Genomic DNA, 20343 nt, shown 5'->3' with positions numbered 1-20343 from the left:
GTGCCTCTCTTCTTTTCCTCCAGACTCTGGGACCTTGATTTCCAAAGGAAATGCAAAATTTACTTTCATCAGAGAACATGACTTTGGACCACTCACCAGCAGTCCAGTCCTGTTTCTCTTTAGCCCAGGCAAGACGCTTCTGACGCTGTCTGTGGTTCAAGAGTGGCTTGACACAAGGAATGCGACAGCAGAAACCCATGTCTTTCATACGTCTGTGTGTGGTGGTTCTTGAAGCACTCACTCCAGCTGCAGTCCACTCTTTGTGAATCTCCCCCACATTTTTGAATGGGTTTTGTTTCACAATCCTCTCCAGGGTGCGGTTATCTCTCTTGCTTGTACACTTTTTTCGACCACATCTTTTCCTTCCCTTCGCCTCTCTATTAATGTGCTGGGACACTGAGCTCTGTGAACAGCCAGCCTCTTTAGCGATGACCTTTTGTGTCTTGCCCTCCTTGTGCAAGGTGTCGATGGTCGTCTTTTGGACAACTGTCAAGTCAGCAGTCTTCCCCATGATTGTGTAGCCTATAGAACTAGACTGAAAGACCATTTAAAGGCTTTTGCAGGTGGTTTGAGTTAATTAGCTGATTAGAGTGTGGCACCAGGGGCCATCAATTTTGAACCTTTTCACAATATTCTAATTTTCTGATATGATGAATTTGAGATTTTCATTTGTTGTCATTTGTAATCATCAAAATTAAACAAAATAAACATCTGAAATATATGAGTTTGTATGTAATGTATGAATATAATATACAAGTTTCACTTTTTAAATGGAATTACTGAAATCAATCTACTTTTTCATGATATTCTAATTTTATGACCAGCACCTGTATGGGATGGGAGACATTAGCCAACAGAGATGTTAATTTAGTTAAAATAATTTTTTTAGAGAAGTTTTCTAAATTTACTTTTAACTACACTTACTGTACATATAGGACATCCTGTGTTGTGATAGGTTATCATCTTGTACACAGAAAATGTTTTTCTCTTAAGCAACTAGTAGTACGCTCACTAAAACACAAACCAAAAATAATTATCATTAAACCTTGATTACTCAACTTTTCCAGTCTTCCAGATATAAATTTCACTGCTAAGCACCAATTAATTAAGTTGTAGCACCTGCACAGTCACAGCCTGTTGTGTCACTGTTAGCTCCCTAGTTTCTGGTGCCAAATACTAGGTTTTAGTCTCTGTTCACATTCCACCTCTGCTCAAACACATTTCACAGCCTTATACTAATTAAGAAAAGTGACTGTTCAAAGCAAAATGTAATTTTTATTTTCTTTGACATTAGGGCTTTGCACTTTGATACCCTTAATATTCATCATTAAACAAGTGAGATATTTAAACTTTAAACTTTGCCTACGAACCTATTTAAAAGACATATATTTTAAGACATGAGAAACCCAACAACATTTCTGCCCTACTCCAAGCCCAACCCCACTATAAAGAGCAGAAAGGAAAAAAGGATTCTGAAATTGAACTTCAGAAAGGCTGTTTTCTAATGGTGGAGTTTCTGTAGTTGCTTAAAGCATATCCCTACCCACCTTGCTCTCATCCATACCAGGATTTCAAATCTCTGTTGACAATCAAGTAGTCTAGTAACCAAGAAGTTATTCCTAATTAGTCCGAATGATCATGGACCTTTGCCAGTTACAGAGTGCTTATATATACTTGCTCTTGCCCATATCACACACACACAAACAAAAATACACACTTTTCACTTCAACCAATTCAATCACAGCAGAAAAACTCTTGCCATATTTATTTAATTACCTTTTGGATCTTATCTATCTGCCCCTCCATCCATCCATTCATTTTTGAACCTCTTACCAGATTTTCACGACCATAAGGCGCACCGTACTAAAAGGCGCAGTCTCAGTTATGTGTGCCATTTCTGTATTTAACACACACATAAGGCGCACCGGACTATAGGGCGCGTTTTTTATATACAGGTACATATCCTCTACTACCTTTAAATACCTCTACTGTGTATTTAAAAATACAGCGGGGGCAAAACTGAGTATGATTGTGCTTTATTCATGTATTTATTACAAAGTATTAATCAAACCTGGGAGCTGGCCGTGAGACAGACACCTCGCTCTGATGACAGAGCGCTGTGATCACTCCATTGAAACAGTTTATTGACGCATAAATTAACTTAAAATCCTGAAACCTGCCGACAGAATATGTTCGCAAATATAGTTGCAAGGTGTATTTATTACAAAGTATTATTCAAACCTGGGAGCTGGCCGTGAGAGACACATCGCTGATGACACAGGGCTGTGATCACTCCTCTTAAACAGTTTATTGACCCATAAATTTACTTAAAATTCTGAAACCTGCCGACAGAATATGTTCGCTTTTATTATCATTTTATATTCCTTTAGATTATTTAGATGAAAAACACCTACCAGCCGCCGTGGTGAACCCTGCCCAGATGCTGCTGTTGAATTAAGTTTTCAGGTATAAAAATTGAGCGGGAGCAAAACTGAGTATGATTGTGCTTTATTCATGTATTTATTACAAAGTATTAATCGAACCCATCAAAGTCATCATCCTCTGTTTCTGAATTAAACAGCTGCGCTAAAGCAGACATGCCAATTTCCCCTTCTTCGCTGTCAGAGTCACTTTCCGTGCAGCGCGGCTCCTCGGAAATGATGAGCTCGAACAACAGTGCCAGCAGACACGTTAGTCCAAGCATCTACAATCCATCCGCAAACGGTGGCGTTCCTTTCTCTGCCTTGCAGCTATATTTGCTGTAATCAGTGGGAATAAAGTAGTTTTAATATGTTTTTAAGTGAGAAAGTCCACCTGAAAACTGGATAATAAAAGCGAACATATTCTGTCGGCAGGTTATAGGTTAATTTAGGCGTCAATAAACTGTTTCAGAGGAGCGATCACAGATATGTGTATCATCAGCGATGTGTCTGACTCGCTGTCAGCTCCCAGATCAGCTTCTCTGATTGGTTGATGCGGCGCGTCCAGCAGCAAAACTTCAATTTTTCCATCTCGAGCAGAAACAGCGCGTTGGAGGCGCGTCAAGCGCGTCAGATGCTTAAATGCTCCCGATGCGCTGCGCCTGCTGCTCAAAATGCGCTGCGGGACCTTTTGCTGCGCCTATACGCGCGTCAACCATTGACTTTGCATGTAAACTCGCTGCTTCTGCTGCACCTGCTGCGTCCGGTTCACACCGATGTCGAGCGGTTGAATAACAGCAAACACAGTGTTCATTTGTTTCACCATGTTTTTCACATCAGCTGTGAGATGGGCACGCATGAAGTCACAGATTAACAGCAATGGTGATGAGTGGAAAAAAACCACCAGGTCTCCTTAAATTCACCTCCCTCAGCCACTCTTTCATCATCTCCTCAATGAGGTGGTCTCAAAAGTCTGCAGTAACAACACACATAGGGCGCACCGCACCAAAGGGCGCGCCGCACATTTTGAGGGGAAAAAGAGACGTTTATATGCGACTTATAGTTGTGAAAATACGGTAGTTATATTTCTCCCTTTTAGCAAGAAGTGTCATAAAATATTATTCTGCTCATAGGAGCTTCAATTACAGAAAAGTATTTTTTTTATCATATGGTGAATTATTCTCTAAAGCTGCTTATTTTCCAGTGTAAAACAACACAGTGAATTTTAAGGAGCTAGTAGTAAAAGGAAGCCTATTTTAGCTTACAACTCATAGTGTACAATGACATACATAAAATGAAACATTCTTATTTAGTGGCTTAACAAATAGTATTGTTGTAAAAGAAAGTGCGTGTTGGCATGTGAGGAGAAAGATAAAACATATATATGTTAAACTCAGCTCAAGGTATAGGCCACAGATTTCCTGATGTGTCAGACAACATGGGCTGACAGTCCCTCTGCGGAGTCTATCTTTAGCAAAATGGATGAAGTACTTCAAGCACGTCACTTTTCACAGGCCAATAGTGTATACCTGTCAGCTGATAATGCCAGTGTCAACTTGGTTTCCATAAATTCTGTGATGAGACAAGGTTCTTGCCAAAAACCTGCTGTGTAAATGTTTTCCTTTTCCTAGTATACTATGCATAATTGGCAAGGAATGGTAGGGAGATAAACATATTCAGTTTTAACTTTTTTTTTCTATTTTGGAGAATTTTGTCTTATTTTGGGGCAGCTGTTTTTATTTAATGTGCCATAAGTGTGCCCTTTAATCTGATATATTTGGTATTTGCTCCAGTCTAAAGGTGTTTAGGTATTTTTCCTCATCAACACAAAATTACATCAATGCATTCTTGATGTCATAATTTGAACGTGTTTGAAACTGTTTTTAATGCCTACTCTAGGATGCAGATTTTTTTCTCTGTGCAGTGTCTAAGGAAATGTTAATGTATTCTTCTGTAGTAGCCTCAAAGGTTAATGCAAAGCTTTGCACTTAAATTTTAGTGACCATATATGTCAGAAGAATTGTTCTTGCACCAAGGACATTTCCTTGGAGTCTGCGTGTTTTGGTTCCCATCCCATGGGTTCGATGTCTTGTTCATCTGCTGGGATGAGGGATAGCAGTTAAATGCATTGGGCTGGGTCTGGGACATTGGAAGGTTTGGCCCCATCCTTATGGGGGAGCCGGCTGACTGGCAGGTGGGATAAAATCACTGTTCCCAGATGCATCTGAACTTGTGGTTTTGGTCTGCCTCTCTGGCTGACCTGAGGCTGTGTCATGTGCCTGCAATCAGGTTTAGGGACACTGGGGGGTACCTGGATTTAGGTGGCTGGTGTGGCTTACTTGGGCTAGGGGGTGGACTACCTGGGTTGCAATCAGCTGGTAGTCATTGGTTTGAGAGGAATAGGTAGATGTGGGGGACTGGATCGGCTGTGACTGGCTGTGGGCAGGGTGGGCTGGAGGGTTGGTTACCTGCTCTGGCGTCTGTGGGGACAGGTGTGTGGTTTATAGGGGGATGCCCTATACTGGCACCTGGTAAAGGCCCTGGGGGGGTTTAGTTTAGTTAAGGTTCACTATTTTTAGTAAAGAGTATTTAACTGAAATATATTTGACTTGGAGCTGAATGATTTTTGTTAATAAATTATTTTATTTTGAAGAGAAGTTGTGGTGAACTTATTCCATGTATGTGCAGAATTATCTGTTTGACCATGATTTGAGCTGAAATGACTCTTTCATTTATTATTCTAACACACAGCTCGTAGGGCTTGTGTTCAAAATCAATATATGCAAGTCCAAATTATATCTTATTAAAAAAGATATTTGCCACCCCTATTGGGGAGGGAAATAAACATCTTAAAGTTATTCAAAACACTTGTAACCACATAACACACACTATATATTGCAATAGCTTTCCATTTAAGAGCAATTTAACTCAAAGAATTTTGTGTCAGAATATTTTCTAATATTCCTTTTCAACCTTGAAAACAAATGGAAAGGTGATTGATATTCTGTCATTTTTCATACTGTCAAGATGCCTAGGTATTCTGACTCTAATATAACTTATTATATAATGCCCTAATAAACACTAAACTTTAAAGTGGAATGTACATTTTTCTCTCCCTCTGCATACACAGTTTCAAATTGTCCTTGAACAATCAAGGGCTACATAACTATGATGGTAACAGATTTTTTCCTACACAATTTGAGCTGCAGCCCGATAAAAGCAAGGTGTCACAAGCACCTTCTGTGTGCTGATCCTTATTTGGTCAGGTGTAAAACAACTCAGATTGTTTTACAAGCTGGCCATATTTCCACATAAACCGGGACATGCTTGATCATCAAAACCTGGCATAAAGTTTGATAAGATACATAGAGGGGAAAAAAAATATGCTGGCAGGAAAACCAACCAGACCCATAAGCAAATGGAAGTTGGCTGCCAGTCTCTATTATCCTTCAGCATGTGTTATTGTTGCCTATTATTGCCCATGTTTTTCATCACGTTTACTATCTAGCTCTTTCCTTCCAGAACCCCTCACCACCACCTGCTCCCTCCCACTACACTGTGGCATTATATGATTGTGCAAATCAGGTGAGGCCTTACTGAATGACTGCAGTGCTTTGAGGTATGCATAAGCTAAACTTAGCCTTACTAATTTCATAGTCCAAAAAAAGCTAAACAAAAAAAGATCAATAGATTCCTATATAATAATCATGCATAGTACAACATCTAATGCATGCATCTAATGCATGCAATAGAATAACATTTCTCTGCTTGTTGTTATGGCTTTTTGCATTCATTTGAAATGCATGTAGGGCTTTATTGGCTGGTACAGAATTAGAAAATTAAATGGCAGCTTTAAAGTTTCTTTAGTCAGTTTGGAATAATGTTTTTGGATCACTTTATTAGCTTAGCATTTCCAGCTGTTCCAGTTCTCCTCCACTGCTTCCGTCCTTCCTAAATTAGCCTTAAAGCATTGCAAACACCTGGACAGGAATTCAGCAGAGGCAACCAATCAGCCAATTATACAAGCTTGCGCTTAAAGAGGATGCTTTTGGCCTAATATAATGTTTACCAACTATAAAGAGTGATGAAGTGAGGAAATAAACTCTCATACATTTGCAGTGCCAGCAGCTATTCAAGCACTGGATCAATTTCTGAATGATTGCTTTGTTTCCAGACAAAACCAAATGCATCTCATTCTATTTTATCCCTGCTGGCCGCATAGGAGGGGCTGGCTGTTGATACAAGCTAAAGTAATTTTTTTTCTCTCTCATTTCATTTAAATATAAAGAGTCAATTTGATTTAGAAAATATGGGGCCTCTGTGGAGCAATGTTGCATATTATTTTTATCATCTGGACTCATATTTTTTGGGGGGTCTGTTCAGGTTACATTTGCAGCAGGATGCATTCATGAACTAACTTTTAAAAGTCACAGTGCTACAAAAACTGCTGGATGGGCTTTCAAAAAAGCATACATTTTCACACAACACCTTCCACTAAAGCAGCTACAGCATCTGTAACAATCTCAAGTCATAAAGTGCTTTGTAAAAGTGTTTATACCTTTTGATCCTTTCCAAATGTTATCCCATCACATCCACAAACTGTAGTTGACGTTATGGTGGACTCATGTGATAGGCTAACTAAAAAGAGTGCATAATTATGAAGTAGATGGAAAAAGGGTTCATATTCTTTAAATATATGTATAAAAAACTGTCTCTTTTACACTGTTACCCCTAACAGGATCCAGTGCTATAATCTTGGACATATTTACATGTATTTTAGTGTTAAAAAAATATCAAAGAGATTACAGAAGTCTTCGAAAGTCACCCAACTTGTAAATTTTCTCAGTTCCTTATGCTCTGATCGTCTTAAAAAAGTGCAGTGGCACTAATTACCTTGGAAATGTACCTAATTAGTGCCCTCATATTAATCCTTCTTCACTGAAATATCCCTAACTGAAACACAGTACAACCAATTTATTTCAAAGTAAACAAGGTTAGTCTATAAAAATCCTCATATTGAAGATTTTTATTGTGACATAACACATTGCATTCAACAATCATAAATGTTTTCTGAAGGCAGTGCATCACATGTGAATAAAATTTTGCCAGAGCAGTTTATTATGAGTATCGTCTGAGGAAGGACATGTAATTGGCATTTGATGCCATCGATGGCAGCGTGTGTTATAATTTATTAGTTAAACCAGAAAAACAGAACATGCAGATTCAAAAAATGTCAGCAGAGTGTAGAGCCAAAGCCTGCCGGAGTGTAAGCACTGCTCAGCGGGATTAGACTGGGCTGCCATGGTAGTGCCAAGCAGGAAAGCCTGCAAGGTCAGATTTGGAGCATTTGACAGATAAACAAAAACACAGTAGATGAAATGATTCACAATGCTCTGTGTGAACATATATGCTAAGGATTACCACTGCCGACTTGTAAGTCAAGCTGATTGCACCTTTAAGAATTTCACACAATAATGAAACTAATTTAATTCTTTTAAAACTATTTTTCTGACTCTCTGGCTGAATTATATAGCTTTCTCTGAATCTGGGGCAAATAAACTACCATTCACAAATTCATTATATTGGAAAAATTGTATGTCCATATAAGTGGCAGCCTGAAAGATGACCAGTGGTTGAGGGTAGCATCATATAAGGGTCGTTAATGTGGTTTTCTCTTAGCCAGATAAAAGCTGTAGTAAAATCTAGCTTTTTCCAGCTAAGGCAGCTGGCAAAGATCAAACCAGTCCTTCAGAGACGGCACTTTGAGACAGTAATCCACGCCTTTGTGACCACTCGGCTGGATTACTGTAATGCACTTTATGTGGGGATTGCTGGGTCCTCAATTGCTCGTCTTCAACTGGTTCAAAATGCTGCTGCACGTCTTTTAACTGGCACACGCAAGTACGAGCACATTTCACCTATTTTAGCTTCACTCCACTGGCTGCCCATCCATTTTAGGATTCATTTTAAAATTCTTTTATTTACTTTTAAAGCCTTGAATGGCCTTGCCCCAATTTACCTCTCTGAGCTTCTGCACCCCTACACTCCCAGCCGATCTCTCAGGTCAGCTGATCAGCTGCTCCTGACAGTGCCTAAAGCAAGGCTTAAGCTCAGAGGGGATCGAGCGTTTTTTGTTGCAGCTCCAAAACTTTGGCATGGATTGCCGTTGCACATTAGACAGGCCACCTCTCTGTCTCATTTTAAAACTCTTCTTAAAACCCACCTCTTTTCTTTGGCTTTTAACACCATGTAGAGTATTGATTTTATGTAAACATGTTGATTTTATGTATACACATGCATATTTTTATCCTGTGTGCTTTTATTTTATTTACTTTTATTTATTTTAGTTATTTTATCTTTTTGTGCAGCACTTTGGAAACCTTGTGTTTATTTAAACCGTGCTATATAAATAAAGTGGATTGGATTGGATTAGTACTATATTCAACCATTGTTAAAAAATACATTTTCTTCATATTTTTTTGTTAAAATGGTTTTGTGTGTAGAGTTTTAAACAAAGGGGTTAAATGAAAACCTTTTAGAAAAAAGCTGTAACTTGTTACTTTCTGGATGCACTGTACTTATTTTGCTCAACTCAGCTTTTTTAATTATTAATATATATATATATATATATATATATATAGAGTACATTAGATCGATAGACAAATCTGTCAGGCTGCTGCTATAATGCAGAAGCGGTGGCAGCATGATATGGTGAAGAGAACTGAGAAAGGTTGCAGGGAAAGCAAAATACAGCATAAACCTCACTCCATGCAGTTAGCCAAGCCTTCTTGCTAAAACAGGTCCCGGAAAAGGACCGAGTGTTCTGTTTTTGGACTGCTGATTAATATTGATGTTCGGCTTATCAGGGCCAAGAGCCTTCAACTCTTGGTAAGTTCTCTGCTCAAAAGGTGTTGCTATAAGGGACTTCACTGAATTTATATTTTCTTGCGCATTTCTCTCTCGCTCTCTCTCTCTTGCTCTCTCTTTCCCTCCAATCCATCTCCAACTCCTGCAACTCAGCCTTTCAATCACCTGCAATACCGCCTGCACGGCCTAGGACACGTTGGAAGGTGACATCCAGATCCAGACTAGCTTTGAATGCGTTGATGTCATGAATACGCTGCTGTTCCATCCATCCATTTTCTATACACGCTTGTCCCAAGTGGGGTCACGAGGGGTGCTGGTGCCTATCTCCAGCAGTCAATGGGCGAGAGGCGGGGTACACCCTGGACAGGTCGCCAGTCCATCACAGAGACACACAACCATTCATGCACACACTCACACCAAAGGACAATTTAGAGAAGCCAATTAATCTGTGGGAGGAAGCCGGAGTACCCGGAGAGAACCCACGCATGCTTAGGGAGAACATGCAAACTCAGAAGACCCCAGGCCAGGAATCGAACCCAGAACCTTCTTGCTGCAAAGCAGCAGTGCTACCCACTGTGCCACTGAGCAGCCCCGCTTCTGTTCCAATTGACCCATATTTTCTTTCCTTTCCTGTGTTCTTGTCGAGAACATACTTGGCAAGAACACAAGTCCATATTAACATTCTTGTGAATTAAGAAACGGTGGGAGGCTTTCACTCTGTACAGGACTGGGCGCTGTGCTATGATGTAACCGACCCATGAATCTGGCCTTCAGAGGACACAGTTGCAAGATCGGAACACACCAAATATTAAACTACACGAGGAGGTAGAAAACCCAGCCATTTAAAACTTTGTCAAAGCCTCTTCATGCCATTCAAGAGCAACAGTTATTTCTTTCCTGGAGTTTTTCCAGAATCTCTTTGATAGTGGTGATTTTAATGAGCTAAATCATGGTATGTCTCTTGATGTTTACTTTTGTGAACGCTCCTGCTGGTGAGGGTTCATGTATTCCGCGCAGATCTGATCATGTAGTTAAAATTTCCTGAGGGGCTCCGTGTGGAAGTTCTGTCCCCTTGGAGGGGCGTGCAACCACAAAATGACGTAATTTAGCCATGCAATCTTGTGGCTGCATCAACCATAAACCATGACTAAATTAAGCTTAGTAGTGTTTAATCTACATAGTAACCAACTGCTGCACTGGCCAGTAGGAAATAGAAATCCTCTCTACTCGCACTATTGTGTTTTAACATGGGTCTACTATACTTTGTTGTCTATAAGGAGGGATGCTACCTGTTAGTTGGAAGTTGGATCCTCTAATCAAACATCCTAACTATGGAGCTAGTCACCTACTGTCGTACAGACTGAGCAATTGTGTTTACAAGTATGATCAATGGCCCTGGGCTAAAAAAAATGGATGCACATAAACTTTAAACTATGCCTAACTAACAGTTCTGCTGCCCAGTTTACATCTCCATGCTCTCAAAATTTTTAGCATGCTTGCTTGTTCCTTTTACTCCGCTGGTTCTCTGCCCATCAGTTTGTCTTTCAGCTCTACCTCTTCCACAATATGCTCTGCTTTGGGTTTTCTGTTTCATCACTAAAAACAATAAAAACATGTGCAGCCCAAAATAAATACTGTTTTCAGTAGCAAGAGAGTTCAGTAGCAAGAGAGTTGTGTTTATAGTTTGATTTATTTAGTGCTGCACTGAAAGTAATGCAGATAAATAGCGTTTCACAGCTGGAAAAAATACAGTGAACATATACATTGAAAAGTAGCATTTGTAAGCCTGACTTAAAGCACATCAATGAGAAAGAATTGCTAAAAATGTTAAAAGTAAGAAAGTTTTTCTACAGTTAATTAGGAATGCCGTCATGAACGTATATGTCAGGTATAGTCATGGTACCCCATCTTTCCGACTTGGAATTTCTTATTTATAGGTCATAAATGTGAGGCATCATAATCTTTAGGATTTATGTTTTTTCTCTAAATGCTTGAGAGTAAAACCTGTAAAAATCTGTATTTCAATTTTCAATCAAAAAATAAAAATTAAAAAAAAGTCAGCTGTTTAACTTCAACAGCTGCTTATGGAGGATAATTATTAAAGCCAAGGATGATGAACTCAATAGATGAATATTAAGTTTTTAAGTTACAAAAAAAAAATCTTCAATACCAAGCACCTGTTTAGACTGCAGACCCTTTATTCATTAAGATAATATAAAAAAAATAAATAAATAAAACTGCTTTCAAAATCAAAACAAAATGAACACGTGTGTAAGCTGACCTGCTTTTCCAAAGTGGACCCTTAAAAAGCCCAATCATAATGTTGACATATAATTGTTAACAACAAATTGTTCTTAAACCAATGATTTAAGGAGATATGAGATAAAACAGAGATGAAGGAGATCAAGAGCTTCCCTGAAATGCCTTTGGATCAGTATTTTTCTACTGTTTCATAATAGCAATGAAACTGCATCTTAAATTAAATAAAAGCAAGACTGGAAAAAAAAATTTTCTCTCTGGGAGTGATGAAATGGAGAAAGAGAGCTCTAAAAGTTGATTTGCCGCCAGAGCACTTTTGGAGAAATCAATAAAGCAAATATAAACAACGCATTTTGTTTTCTTGCAAGCTGCCACTGATTTGAATCTATCTATCTATCTGTCTGTCTGTCTGTCTGTCTGTCTGTCTGTCTGTCTGTCTGTCTGTCTGTCTGTCTGTCTGTCTGTCTGTCTGTCTGTCTGTCTGTCTATCTATCTATCTATCTATCTATCTATCTATCTATCTATCTATCTATCTATCTATCTATCTATCTATCTATCTATCTATCTATCTATCTATCTATCTATCTATCTATGCTACGTGTCTTATGTGAACAGCATGTGTAATCTTCTTTTCAAACTGGAATACTGGATGCTATTAAGGTCCTTACCCAGCACCCAAGGGAGATTACAGGTTTGGATACATTTCTATGTACATAAAATGTTGCAGTGAATTCAGCAAAACCCAGAAATTAATTTAAAAGAGTGAGAGTTTATGCTGTATTTAGAAATAAGGAAATGCTTTTGATATTGACCGTAAAGAATAAGGATAAAAAAAAACAACAGGATTTTTTTTTCCACTTCTTATTTGCTTATATTAAATGCAGTCGGCAGATAGTTTTCTTGGATTTTATTTCTCAATTAGAAAAAAATAAAACTTTGCACATTTTTTCAATAACAACACTAAAATTAATATACTCTGTCTGCCTCACCTCACAATTGCCAAGTCTCTGGTTTTCAAATGTGTTTTGTGACAGATTTAGGCTCTTAAGGGAAACACCATGCTGTGTGCTTCCCAAAAACACAGTAGGAAGCTGCTGGCTTGAAAAGGCTGGCACTTTTAGCTACTTATTCACTTTATTATTCTTGAATTAAACTGTTTGAGTCACGTTACAGACACATCTTAGTTGTCAAAAAAATACTAAGCATAAGCATGATGGTTTATACTATTGGCTCTTAGGAACTAATTTTGAACCTCTCATTGTTTTCATGTTGTTGGTAGGTTTTCTTTTTCTGAATTTGTCAGCAGAGCAGTTACTTCATCGCATATGTGCACATTTCTATTGTTAAAATCTTTGAATACATTTCCTTTTAGAGATTGCTTTGTTGCATTTGCTACTGTGAATAAAAATTTAGGATTTACCCATTATGACCTAGTTTTTGCAACTTAATACATTTTTAAAATGATTTTCATGCACCCTTTCCATCGCTTTTGGGGCTTCTCCAAAATTTGTGTATGAAAAACAATTTTTGCAGCAGACTTTAATGTTACGTTTCACCTGTGCTGTTATTTTGAAGTGCCGAAAGTGAAACTTTGACGGGAACTTCCATGGGGTTGCCAGGGGTAAATCACAGATTCAATTTGAAGGATCTTGGAGGCTGAAAATGTACTGAATATAGTGAAGCAATCATTCCAGGCACATAATAAGGTAAACAGGCTGATTGTTATATTCAGTGCAAGTACAGGAATGACATGTGATGTTACGCAATATACTGTATTCTGGAACACCAACACTAACATCTGCTGGTATGGGGATGTCTTAGTTAAAAATTATTCTATCTTAAAAACCAAATCAAAACAAAGAAAAGTTTTACCTGCACAAATCAGAAGATTTTTATTCAATTTGGGGCTTAATGGAAGGATGGTTGAGCTCCGCAAGATTTAGAAAATAATCCTTAATAGCTCTGAAACAAAAGTAGCACACATTATGTTTTTTTGTTTTTTTTCCATTTTACAAATGTTCATTTTAACTACACTAACAAGCACTAACCATTTGTTCTATTGGCTGAGTTTTTTCACATGGTAGGGGTATCAGCTTCCTACAGCTAAAGCTTCTCCAATTTGATGGTGCAGTCCGAGGTGTAAACACTGTAAGTCTGAACGGTGAACTACCTGGGCTCACAGAAAATCACAGCGGACACCACGTATGGCCTGAATGCAAAGAGAGACCCCTTTTTCACTCTTTGTTACAACAGTCTGAATGCCTAGAAGCTTTATAATACCTGATTCCAATAGTTTGAGCAAATACTTTTGGTAATATAGTGCATCTTTGCAATTATGTGATATCATTCGGGGGTTATCTTGATTGGGTTGGATGTTTAGGGGTCATAACCTCTCTGAAAATTACACCCTAGTTTCTGGCTTTTATCTTTAGAAGTTTCCTTAAAGCCACTTACTTGAACAACAGCAAGCTTTGAAAAACACTTATACAACTTTTTTGCTTTTTTGAAATTCTTTTAAAAAGTCTTTAAAAGTGCTCAATTGTAAATAGCAGGAAAAAAAATATTTTTTTATCTTTTTTATCTTTATCTTCTTCACATCAAGGAGCATGTCTAGACTGTTTTTACAGACAATAAACATAACATAACATAAGTTTCTTATGCTAGGTACATTTCCTTCCTTTTGGAGGGAACTGAACATCTTTTTAACAGGTAAACTGAAGAAAAGTTTGCTTTGTGTAGACAATAGGGTTTAGGACCAGAACTTTTTCTTACCATAGTTGATTGTTCCTGCTGATATTTTGTGGGCTCATCATTTATTGCTATGAATATCTATTAACAAATAGATTTGAGAAATTTCTGTATAAAGAAATCTATGAGACATTAGCATCTAGTACTTTTACTTACTGTGGAGCTTGTTGTAAACTGAGGACCAAACAAATAAGGAACAGGAAAACACTGACTTATTAACAGAAAACAGATGAGTGCAAATACTTGAAACACTTACACATGTGGCTTGTGACAAACGTTGTCTGGGACTTAAAGTGCGATCCCAATCTTGCAGTTCTTATTATAGAGCTGTGCAGCAGTCTTACCCTAGTCTTCCTCTGTGCACTGACAGACAAAGCTCTCTGCTATTTTTATGAAAAGGAAACTGCGGTTTATTGTTTTGTTTTTTTTTTGGTTGAGGTCAACTCCCAATCTTTGTAAAGTGGACTGTTCAATGAAAAGGGTTAATCAGCATAATTCCTTTCTTATGGGTGGTCATAATATTTTGTCCAATTAGTGTGTTTCTGTGACAATAAAACAAATATTTACTGCCTATGAGCATCTTGTATGGCAACTGGTGTATTAATTCTTAATTGAGCTGCTAAACTAAATTATGTACAATACAATTTCAACTGAAATATGAAAAATGAATCCTCACATTTGAGACAAACACACCAATCCTCCCCACTAACTGCCATTGGCTGGGAAAATGTACATACGAACCCTCTGTTCTGACACATTTCCTAAGCTTTGTGACCCCTCATTGTCACAACTAGGTCTTTTGCTGTCTTTATTCTCTTAAACCTCAAGATGACTGCTGAGCTCGCTTTAAATCCGAGCTCATCCCCTCAGTGTCGAGCTCTTTGTAGAGTAATGCTGTCTTCTGAATCCCTCTAAACTTTAATTGTTCATTTATTTTGAGGGCCACAGCTGCACCACATCTTTCATTTCAAATCAGAACGGATCCTAACATAGAATGATATTGATATTATGAACATCTGGATTTTATGCTTAAAAACTCCAACCAAACAAGTATGGTGTAGAACTCATTCGTTCATTTCTGGGCTCATTTTGTGAGTTAATAGTTTACTGAAGGTGTGTTTACACAGTCTTGTGCTATATCTTTCCTTTATTTCTGCCCTCCATTTGCATCAGCTTCCCTAAGCTCTCTGTTCAGCACGCCAAGTTCCTCGTGAAGTTAGGGTTTTTCAATATAAAGCATAGAGAAGATTTGTCATAGATGCCACATTTGCAGTGATGGCTGCCACTGCTGTTGGTCTGCAGTCGAGTTTTTGCATTTTTGGGTTGGAGGAGTTGTGTGGGAGTGGGTAGGGGCATGATTGTGTGGCGTATGAATGAATGCTATGAATGCTTCCCCCTAATCTTCCATCCAATCTGCAGAAAATCAAGATAAGAGCCACTGAACCAAATCTTTGTTTTCTATCGCCCCTCAGTGCTCCCCAGGAGCAGAGCTGTCAGCGACTAGCAGAGTGATGTGGGGACGAGAGAGGGAGGAGGAGAAATACTTTGGTAGAGCAAGCAGTCAAAGTATGTGGGATAAAGTAGGAAAAGAACAAAAAACAATTGTGGAACTTACTGAGAGAAACTTTGAAAAGTCAAAGATATGAAGGGGAAGGCGATCATCTAATTAGCTAGTAATGGTTGTGAGAAGTCTTTGTCGTCTAAGAAACAATAATATAGTTTATGATAAATAAATTATAAATTTAGAATATACATAGGTCTTGGCGATATGGCTTTAAAATCTTATCACAATATATATATAAAAAAAGTGCATTCTGAATCGGCACTGTATAGATAAACTATATAGAAATATGTTCCTTATTAATTCTTTGACATCATTCCTAACTAACTGTACAGCTGTATCTGCATGCCACAACAAACATAAGCCCACAATAACAAATACTGCTCTAGAAAAAATATTAATAAATTTAAATAGATATCTTAAGACACCTGTAACAGAAAGAAGTGCATATGTCATCTCAAAGCTTGATTTATATCACTAAAGACAGTAAAGTAAAGAAAGTAGCCGCATTTAATAACATTCTTCAAATTTGCTGATGCACTGATGTAAAAATATCCAGTAAAATATATTAACAGTAAAAATTCAGAATTTAGCAATTTTTCATGTTTTTTTTATCGTATAGCTCTAAATAATCCACATATTTTCAGATTCTTTCTTACTTTAACTCCATTATTATCTTTACAATACAACTGTAGTCATTTTAAGTAACTTTTAACTACACACTTATTGAAGTTGTTCAAACTGTAAATTCCTAAAATTTATTTAGTTTTATTTCTCATTTCAAGTAGCCACTCATCAAAATAGGAAAGAAAAGAGAAGTTGCTATTCAAGCAGGATCTTGTTGATCTTCACAACACAGGACACGGCCAAAGCATAGTATGTTGTGTCCTTGAATGACTTTTTTGGTTATATTACCTGTATAGATATATTAATTTAATTAATCTTACAGTTATTATTCTTATGCAGTTTTAAGTTAAATCATGTTTTCATCACACCTCAACTCTTAATTGATTTTTTTTGCTTTATTAATACAATATAAATGGAGCAAACAGGCTAGAAAATGGAACCAGATTGGGATTTCCCAAAAGTTACAAGACATGAGCAGTTTATAAAATATTGACAGAAAACAACTGTTCTTACAGTGGCCCCAGATTATATATATTGATATTTCTTGGTTCATAACAATTATAGCTTATGCAACATTTATATACTGTATGATGCCTAGCTTGATAAGTTAAAATTGCATCTACTTAACTAAAACATATTCCAATCAAAAGGCCTATTTTGATCTTAGATCCATTCCGTAAACCATTCCAAGCTTTGCAATATTTTTTTTTCTTCCAAGTTACAGGCATCCCTTAACCCCAAAATAACTCAGCAAATGTTTTTTTTTGTACAGCAAGTAGAGAGTTCGAACTGTTTAGCTGGTCAAGCACAGTGGTGTTCATATAAAAATACAGATTTCATCTTCTTATTTTGTTTCTAGTTTTGCTCTATGCATACGTTAATTTATGGCTTAACTTTCCATCAGCGCTTTTACGAATATGGCCTCTATTGACTTTTTATTCATAATTCAACCCCCTACTTGTAAAATTGAAGCTCATAAAAAAGTAATAGTCTCATAAAAAAAAAGAGATCTGCATGGACTTAGGAAAGATATGAACATTTTCATAAATATGACTGTTGTAATTTCACCGTCAGTCAACAACACATGGAAAACAAATGAGACGTAACCATGATATCTCAATTTGCATTTCACAGAAAGAAAATATAAACAGCTTCCTTAATGAAAAGAGGACACATACGCAGAATTACAAGCAGTGGTAAAAATCAAATAAACTCTGTTAAAACATGATACAGAAAAAACAAGTCCCTTCTTACCTAAACACATAAAAGATTTTTTAAAGTTTGGCAATTGAAACTTTGCTGATTGTTTAATTATTTTTCTCAGATTAATTAGACTTACTCGCATAGTGAAAAGTGTCTGTTCTCCTGTAAAGATGCTGCCAGCTTCAAATGCTGTCTTCAAAGCTTTTGTTTTATTTTAAAAACAAAGAAAGAGCAACAGACTTTATTTTTGCAACAGACAAATTGTCAACAGCTTAGATAAAACTTTAGGTTTCCAATCTTAACTTCAGTACAATAATATATGTGATTGAGAACAGCACAAGTCAAACTAACAATCAATTCAACGTAAACTTGAATTCAGCATTATGCAGTTGACACTTTAATATACAAAGGTGTAAACTACTTATTGGGTAAAATGAGCACATTGCCGCTTGAGCTAGCGTATGCTGACAAAATTTGGCAAAAACGCTGGCGTACGTTGGATGAGTGATGGGTAGGTTTTGTATAAACGTACCCATAACTGGCTGAAGCACGTCAACATACAACAAGTACGTCAAGAAAAGCATGCTCAAAATTTCTTGACGTGTTCCAGCGTATGCTTATATGTAGGCCATAAGTTACAGGTAAGTAATGTGATTGTGGACATATGTTAACTGTTAGTTACTCATACGTCATCGTTTCAAGCTCATTCAACCTGTATCATCCCCATTATAGGGTGAGCGAGAAGGTGAGTGTGATGGATCCTACCTGCGTTCAAGCTCACGACCAACAAACTTCCTTGCAGACATGACGCTGAATCTACTGTGACTGCAAACCTTCTTTTTTCTTTTTTTTTGGTAGGCTGTAAACGGCAGCAAGGTTAACACCACGACCAGTGAAGTTTAGAGAAATCTTTTTCTTGTGCTTTTTATGCAGGCCTTGCCCCCTCCGCATGAGTTATCCCATACGCCCATATCGTGGGCATTACGCTAGTGTGTTTTGTGCATAAGTTAGGCTGTTATTTGACATGCATTCTGGACTTATGAATATGAATACGCTATGTATACACCCACTATTGAAAAAATACATAGAAAGTTCAGCTTATGCCAGCGTTTTAGAAGATTCTGTGACGTCGGCATACGCTGGCTAAATCGGCAAGGTGTGACAACTGCATAAGTAACAAACACACTTGAAGATATGTATCAATGAAAAGTACTCCAAAAATAAAGTTATAGAGTAAAAAAAAAATAAAGAGATGAAAATAGTTTTTGACATACTGACCAACCAAAATATGCAGAATAATGTGTGGAAATGAAATTAAAATAGTAATTTCAAGATACTCACCTCTGTCTACTTGGTGAAACCAGTGATATTCATGGGTCACGTGTGATTTTAACCTATTCTTACTGCTTATGGAAGTTCTTTCTACACACTCTGATCATCTTTTTGTGGTAGCTTTTGAACTGGTGGTTGAATATATACCTGGATTGCGTCAAATTTCTAAGGGAAACAAGCTGCAGTGGACACTTGTACAGCGACTGTGCATGGAGGCTCTTGCGGTCAAGAGCATCACTGGTCTTCTTTTAAGGAACGAAAAGTAACAATTTCCAAGTCTTGCAGAAGCTCCTAGCAAGCACTGCTTGATTATTGGACAACTCTTGGGTTGCTGTTTCCTCCTTTCTCAGAAATCATAGGTGGGGCACCTATTTCTTATTGATGACAAAATATTTTTCTCCCATCGTGAATGTGGAACAGGGGTCAATAGAAAACTCAGCAGTTTAGAAATGCAGCTTAAACCATTAGCACTGCTTTGTTTTCAAACAAAAGGATTTTTTTAAAGGTCTCTTTGCTATTACAAAGTTGACCAATCTATACATTTTGAATAACTTTTTCATAGGCCAGTGCCTAATGTTAAACTGGCTTATACTGATTCACTGAAAACAGCATGGATAATTTCTAATTTACTCACTTTTCAGCTTTTTTCTTGACCTAAACCTTTTTTTGCACATTCTTTTATTTTTAATGCATTTATAACTTATTCTGTTTACCGTTCTGCTTAAAGCTACAGTGTGTAATAATTACAGGGATATACAGTCAGAAATGTAATATATTATACATAACTATGTTATTTTATCATCATCTACGAGCTCAGCCTCTTAACCTTAATATTTGCGTTGCCTTAGAATTCGTTATTTATAATTACATAGGTGCGGGTCTCGCAGCCATGGAGGCAGACATCTTTGCGCTACGGCAGCGCAGAGCCAACAAACTAGTGATTGCGAGATCGCCAAAATGTCACAACGATGTAGAAAAAATAACGGGTATATTTATTATCTTAAGTCTACATGAAATCTATACCCTACACAGACTAATGAAATACTATCTGTAAAATTATCTATGTAAACAAACCTCATCACTTGAGAAGGTAGGTGATGCGGACGTCGTGGAAGACATTTTGTCCCGTAACGCTCGCCGTACTGTTGGGGGGGAGAAGCGGCGGGGGGGGAGATGTTCATGTTGCTGCAGTCTGACCGCTAGATGTCGCTAAAAGTTACACACTGTAGCTTTAATGTCACATCATTTATGGACTGATGTTTTAATTTTTTAAATTTTTTATTTTTTTGAGAAATACTTTGGTTGTTACTGACATATGTCAAAAGA

This window comes from Cyprinodon tularosa, unplaced genomic scaffold (genome assembly GCF_016077235.1).
Source record: "Cyprinodon tularosa strain WSP-4 unplaced genomic scaffold, ASM1607723v1 ctg76, whole genome shotgun sequence".
NCBI lineage: Eukaryota > Metazoa > Chordata > Actinopteri > Cyprinodontiformes > Cyprinodontidae > Cyprinodon > Cyprinodon tularosa.
This window is presented reverse-complemented; position numbering follows the sequence as displayed.